Source organism: Herpailurus yagouaroundi, unplaced genomic scaffold (genome assembly GCF_014898765.1).
Source record: "Herpailurus yagouaroundi ecotype Mexico unplaced genomic scaffold, PumYag 200, whole genome shotgun sequence".
Classification (NCBI taxonomy): domain Eukaryota; kingdom Metazoa; phylum Chordata; class Mammalia; order Carnivora; family Felidae; genus Herpailurus; species Herpailurus yagouaroundi.
In genome coordinates this window covers 379,315-386,058 of record NW_024412431.1, presented here as the reverse complement: position 1 = coordinate 386,058, position 6,744 = coordinate 379,315, and the positions used below count along the sequence as shown (strand labels likewise).

General features: G+C 56.7%; 1 long non-coding RNA gene across 5 annotated transcripts in view; it reads left to right on the top strand.

Moving 5' to 3' along the window:
- The window catches only part of LOC121013874 (uncharacterized), a 24,756-nt gene extending 22,136 nt beyond the window's left edge, over positions 1-2,620 (top strand). For 2 of the 5 annotated variants that reach the window (XR_005782954.1, XR_005782956.1), the window contains exons 2-4: positions 223-425; positions 1,751-1,846; positions 2,489-2,620. This is a non-coding gene — a long non-coding RNA (uncharacterized LOC121013874). Of the gene's footprint in view, positions 1-6; positions 426-1,750; positions 1,847-2,091; positions 2,247-2,488 lie in introns of those variants that run through there. The other 3 variants (XR_005782957.1, XR_005782955.1, XR_005782953.1) reach the window with 3 other exon arrangements.
- Positions 2,621-6,744: the final 4,124 nt, after the last annotated feature.

The following is a 6,744-nucleotide window of genomic DNA, read 5'->3' as shown; positions in this document are numbered from 1 at the left end:
GCTCAGGATCAGAATAAACAGGGAGCCAGCCAAAGGCTCCCGGTGCAGGTGGCATGGACATTTGCGGTTTGGATGTTAAGAAGGAGGCTTGGGGTTGAAGGCGTCCTAGGAGGGAAACACAGCAAGTGCAAAGGCTGCTAGGGCCAAGCACATTCTCTTTTGACTTAAACCAGCTTGGACTGACTAAAAAAAAAATTTTTTTTTTTTTTTTTCCTGACTTAGAACCTTTAGAATGCAGAGCCCTGTAGTGCGCCGGGAAGGGTGTAGTACTCAGCGCTGCCACAGGAGGGCCTGCCGGGATCCGGACGCTGTGCGGGGTGGGGGGGTGGGGGGTGGGGAGACCGGGGACATCGGAAATGAGGCTGTGACACGATGCTGGAGCGCTTGCTTTGAGGCCTGTTTTAAGTTCACATCAGCCCAGTGAGGTAGGCACTGTTATCATCCCCATGTCCCAAATTTGAAAACTGAGGCACAGAAAGGCTGAGTAACTTGCTCAAGGGTTGCTCAGCTCCAGGTGGTAGAACCAGAAAAGAACCACCAAGATAAGCCATTCAGAGGGAAGGCAGGGTGGCCCTGGGATCGTTGTGCTGAGGGTGGGGGGACCCCTTTCCCAGGGGCGGGAGCCCCCATCTCTAGCCCCTCCGCTAGATGTTTTCCCAGCTGTGGAGTTGGTGTCCCCTTAAATATTGAGATGAATCTCGCTTCCCCCAGGTCAGGTGAAATTGGCATCCCCCCCATCTCTCCCACTTCGGGGGTCAGGGAGGACATCCTGCGGTGGGGGAACCCACGTTTAATGGCAGATGGGAGGGATGAGTAGGAGTCAGGCAGTGGGAGAGGTGAGGAAGAGGGTTTCAGGGCACGTCATGGCCATGCCATATTTCCCTGGGATTCCTCCCGTGTCTGGAGTGAATATTTGCTCAAACTCCGCGAGGCAGGGCAGAGGGGGGAAAGACACTGTGTCTGGTCGCTTATGTGTGGAATCTAAAAAAACCAAACTCGGAGAAGCAGACACAAGAATGGTGGTGACCAGGGGCACCTGGCTGGCTTAGTCGGTTGAGCGTCTGACTCTTGATTTCGGCTCAGGTCATGATATCCTGATTCTGGGGTTCGAGCCCCGCATCAGGCTCTGTGCTCCCTCTCTCTCTCTCAAAATAAATAAACTTAAAAAAAAAAAAAAAAGAATAGTGATTACCAGGGGTTGTGGGGTGGGGGCGACGGGGAGATGTTGGTCAAAGGACACCAAATCCAGTTAGAGAGTCAGTTCTTTGGATCTAACGTTCGGCGTGGTGACTATAGTTAACAACGCGGTAGGTATTATATTCTTCAAAGAAATGCTAACCGCCTGCGGGTGCTAACGGGACTGTCGCGTATAAGTGCACCGGATGTGTACATCGTATGCCTTAAATTTACACGGTGTTGTACATCAATTATATTTCAATAAAACTGGGGAGAAAAGGTAAAACAAAGACCCAACCCACGCCCAGCAAATGCAACGCGGGCCTCCCACCCTCCCTCTCCCGGGCCCGGAGGGTTCCGCCCCGCCCCCCCCCCCCCCCGGGCCCCCCTCGGGCCCGGGGGACCAAAGGGTTCCCGTTTCCCCCCCCCCCCCCCCCCCCGCCGCCCCCAGCTTTGGGGCCTGCTGTTGGGAACATCACTCTTGATCTCAGAGGGATGGTCTGAGGGCTGGCCTCAGTTTCCCTTTTGCTGCTGGGCCAGACGAGCCTCAGCCGTCCCCCTCTGCCCCTCCCAGAGCACACGGCCAGCGGCTTTCCTCCAGCCCGGCACTTTGTGACATAGATTTCAAATATGGCGCTTTTCTTGTCCTGCCCCACCCCGACGCGTCCAGGTGAGCGGCTGGCCTCCAGCCTTTTGCTCTGTCAGCCACCATGGCCACCTCAGAGGTCTCGGGGGTGCCTGGCAGAGGATCAGTAAAATCCCCCCTCACCCTCAAGTGAGAAACCCCAGTGGGTTGTGACCTCCTAACATTTTGTCCGTGTGTATGTGACGGGGGTGGTGAGTGAGCAGGGGGCTCTCAGGCTGGGGATGTGGCTTCGGCAAAGCCCAAGTTGGCTTCTTGGGTTCTTCTTCTAGAACAAGCTGTCTCTTTGCATTGGGGATCATCTCCCATTCCCCGGGGGAAGTCATGCCCAGATGGAACGGCACCCCGCCTTCTCCAGGGCGGCTCAGGTCTGGCAGAGGGGGCCCGAGTGTCAACTGGGAGTCAGGAAGCCGCTGGGGAGAGCCAGGTGGGACGGGGGCACCTAGGATGGGTGGGGTCCAGCTGGAGAGAGAAGCAGATGTGGGGGAAGTCCCAGGGGGTGAGGCTTCTGCTCCAGAGGATGGGCCAAGGGGCGGCATCCAGGGGACACCAAGACCCCAAGGGACACCTGGTCCCTGGGCTTCTGCTGGGCCCCACCAGGGTTGCGTCCTGAGCCCTAGGGAGCAGAGAGACGTCTTCTAGAAAGCAAACGTGTTCTCTGGCCCTTAGACCCCGCGAATACTGGGATGCGTCAATGGGACTGTGGATCTGAAGAACAGAATGCTGATGATCCCCAGGAGGGTCTGAAGGTTAACGGGGGACTGGAGAAGGCCGGGCGCCTCCCGCCTCCTGCTGTGTGTCCCTGGCAAGTTGCTTGGCCTCTCTGAGCCTCGTTTCGTTTCGTGCATCTGTTGAGTGTGAATGCAAATACTGGTGCTCAATAGGTGCTTAGCTCCCGGCTGTTGGGCTGTTGGACGAGAGGCTGGGAGAGGTGTTGCAGGTGGAGTCTCGGCGGGCAGGGGAACAGCTCAAGACCAATTCTGTTGCTCTCTTCTTGGCCAGGACATGTAGCACACAGTAGGTGCCTCATAAAACCTTGCCGACCTGTTTGGGTCCAAGACTCCTGAATCTAAGGCTTCCTTTTCCCTTTTCTTTAAAAAAAAAATTTTTTTTAATGTTTATTTTTGAGACAGAGAGAGACAGAGCATGAACGGGGAGGGTCAGAGAGGGGGAGACGCAGAATCCGAAGCAGGTTCCAGGCTCTGAGCTGTCAGCACAGAGCCCGACGCAGGGCTCGAACGCCCGGACCGCGAGATCATGACCTGAGCCGACGTTGGAGGCTCAACCGACTGAGCCACCCAGGCTCCCCGCCTTTTCCCTTTTGACTTGTCTTCCAGCCTCACCTGCGCCTCCCTGGTGGGGCCACCGGGCAGGCAGGCACACTCAGTGCTGAAGTGTAGATTCTGAAGCCTGGGTTCAAGTCCTGACTTGGCACACAGTAGGTGCCACAGAACGACATTGCCATAACACTGATTCGTACTGTTAGCGTGGGTTTCAGGCTCCAGATTCTTCTGGGGGCTGCAGCAAGCAGACCTCTCCATGCCGATCAGCCCCTGCCCCATCCCAAAGTGTGGGGTCAAGGCAGAGGTTTCAGCCCGGGGCAGTTTGCCCCCCCCCCCCCCCCCCCCCCAAACTCCCCCAGGGGACATCTGGCAATGTCTGGAGACATTTTTGGTTGTCATGCCTGGGGGAGGTGATACAGGCATCTGGCGGGTAGAGGCTAAGGGGGTGCTAAGCGCCCTACAGTGCCCGGGACCTTGTCCATCACAGGCATGATCTGGCCCCAAGTACAAACAGTTTGGAGGTGGAGACTCTCTGGGTTAAGGAGCAGGTGCTCAGAGTTACACCCCCTACTGCCTGGCCCAGGGCGGGTGGCCTTTCCCTCTGAACGTGTGTCCCTGTCTGCAAAATGGGGGTGATTGTATCAGTTGCACAGGACTCTTGGGACGATTAAGTGCGTTAAGGATGTAAAGGGTTTAGGACATGACCTGGCTCACAGGATGTGCTGTCAGTGTGGACGAGTTACTATTGACGACTGGAGGACAATGACGGTGGGGGTCGCGTGTGTCTTCTGCCCCTCTGCCCTCTGATTTCTGAACTGGTTCCTGAAACAGCCAGCTCTTGTTTGCCCGGACCCCAGTGGCCCCGTAGCCAAGCAAGTTCACCCCTGAAGCCAGACCAGACAGCGTTCAGGTCACCACGGCTGGAAAAAACGTCCCCTAAGCCCGTCTGCTCAGGGAGGTGCGTGGAGCTGCGTCCCCCACGCTCAGGCATTGGAGAAACAGAATTTGACATAAATAACTCATCTTAACCTTTACTCCGAGCCTTCATTCAGCTATGGGTGGGGGAGGGCGAGGGAGAAACCATAATCGCAGTGGATTCAGGGTCCCCCATTCCCACCCAGGAGGTGAGCTGAGAGAAGGGTCAGGACGCAGGCAGTCTGCGTTAGAACCTGGCTTTACCGGGGCGCCTGGGGGGCTCAGTCGGTTGGGCGTCCGACTTTGGCTCCGGTCATGATCTCACGGTTCGTGAGTTCGAGTCCCATGTCGGGCTCTGTGCTGACAGCTTGGAGCCTGGAGCCTGCTTTGGATTCTGTGTCTCCCTCTCTCTCTCTGCACCCCCCCCCCACTCATGCTCTGTCTCTCTCTCTCTGTCTCAGAAATAAATAAACATTAAAAAAAATTAAAAAAAAAAAAAAGAACCTGGCTTTGCCATTTAAAGCTGTGTAGGACAATTACTTAACCTCTCCGAACACAGGGACAGTAATAGTGCTCACCTTATAAAGGGGTTGTTATGAGAATGAAATGGTCAATGTGTATAAAGCGCTTAGAACAGGGCTTGAACCCCTGTGAGCGCACTGGAAAGCGAGTCAATATGATGAGGACGACGACTCCAGCTTGGGGGATGACTGACTGATCCGGGGTCTCTCCCCCTTGGCACTACTCACACCGTGAGCTGCAGAGGCCTTGGTTGTAGGGGGCTGTCCTGTGCATTATAGGATGCTTAGCAGCGTCTCTGGCCTCTACCCACCAGATGCCAGCAGCACCCCCAATCCTGCCAATCAAAACCGTCTCCAGACATTGCCCAATGTCCCCTGGGGTGGGGGGCAGAATTGGTTGGGTGACAGCGGCTGGCCTGATCCTGGGTTGTCTTCTGTCCCTGCTGGCATCTGCTGGGATGAGCCGGGTCCTTCCTAGCCCACCACTGTTACCTGACTCGCAAAAGCCTTTTATTCCCCCCCGCCTTTTTTAAATTTTTATTTTTGCAGAGACCGTCTCTCTCTAAGACAGCAGAATTGAACTCCCTGTCCCAGGACCGCACAACTGCTAAGTGGTGACCCGTGATTCCAGTCCCCACCGGTCTGCCCTCCAGGTGTCGGGAATAATGCATGGGCGTGTCCATGCATTGTTGGAGCGTCGTGTCCACTAAAGGCTAATTCCCGTCATTGGTCTTTATAGTGTAACCACACTGTGGGCCGACAATGCCCGTGACGTCCCCACTGTGGCTCTGTTGATGGGCACAGTGGCTCCCGTCGTGGCTTGGGGGAAGGAGCAGGAGACACGACCCTGGGGGGGGGGGAGTTTGAGGTCTTCGGTGGAGGACCGGGGGTTTGGTCAGAGAGCAAGGAGCAGGGTGGTGGCAGTGAGGGTTGAGTTTCCCTTCCAGACCCTCGGGGACATTTCTGGTCTCTGAGGGTGGCATGCAAGGTCCTCAGGCCTGGCTTGTGTCCCCCGTGTCCCCTCCCTCCCTCCAGTCAAACTGACTCACTCCCTCTGCAGCCTGACTGCCCCCTGGCCCCTCTGGGCTCTCACAGTGGGCATTTAATTGGGGCCTTGGATGTTCAGGGCATGCTCTGTGGAACCCCGGCCAAACCGGGGATTAAGCAAAGCTAAATGGGGTTGTTCCTTGCAGGCCTTCCCAGAGGTTTTCATTTGCTCACGTGTTTTGCGCAGCTTTCTGGAATGCATCTGCCCCCTTGACGTGTCTTGCCCTCTGGAGCACTTTTTTGGGGTGCTAGGGGGTTCCTGGAACAGATAAAGGAAACACTGCCTTAACCCTAAGGGGAAACTTGAATGGTGCAATTTCAGGCTGAGGCTCCTGGCCAAGCCTCAAAGGTTTCCTCCTCCTCCTCTTCCCAGGACCATGGCTCTCTCTGGGGTGGCCCAGTGGGGTAGCAAACTCTGGGCAGCCAAATTAGGAGCTCAGGATGAGGCTGGATGGGGGTCAGCCCAGGCTGGCTGATGGGGGCTTGGGGGGGGGGGGCGGGTCCTTGGACTGGAAAACGTCCCCCCCCCCCCCCCCCGGGGGGGGGGGGGTTCTCGAGGAGGGGGCGTGTCTTCTGGGAAGGCTCGCGGAGTCCCCTGGGACGAAGCCCAGAGTTTAGCTCAGGGGAGAAACATCTGATCACCCCTGGGGCCCAAGTCCAGGGTCACAGTGAGAAGCTGAAGATTGGCCCCCTTCTTCCGAAACTAACATGTGCTCCTGGCCTGGCTTCCCCTCCGTCTAGCTGCCGGGCCTCTCCGCCCAGCCCCCTCCTGCCACAGCCCTGCCCCAGCGTGTCAGACCCGCCGATCTTTCCTCTTCCTCCTCCTCTGGCCACCCACTCCGGCCTCTCCCGCAGCCGAGGGCAGTCAGGCCGGCAAGAGGGAACGATGACAGATTCCTGCTCCGTTTCCAGTTGTGGTAAAATGGTAACATGAAATTTACCACCTTCACCCTTCTTTTCTTTAAAAAAAAAATGCTTACTTGTTTTTGAGGCAGAGAGAGAGGGAGAGAGAGGATCCCAAGCAGGCTCCATGCTGTCAGCACAGAGCCCGACGCGGGGCTCGATCCCATGAACCGTGAGATCAAGACCTGAGCCGGAATCAAGAGTCAGACGCTTAACGGACTGAGCCACGCAGGCTCCCCACATTTTAAAAAGTGTT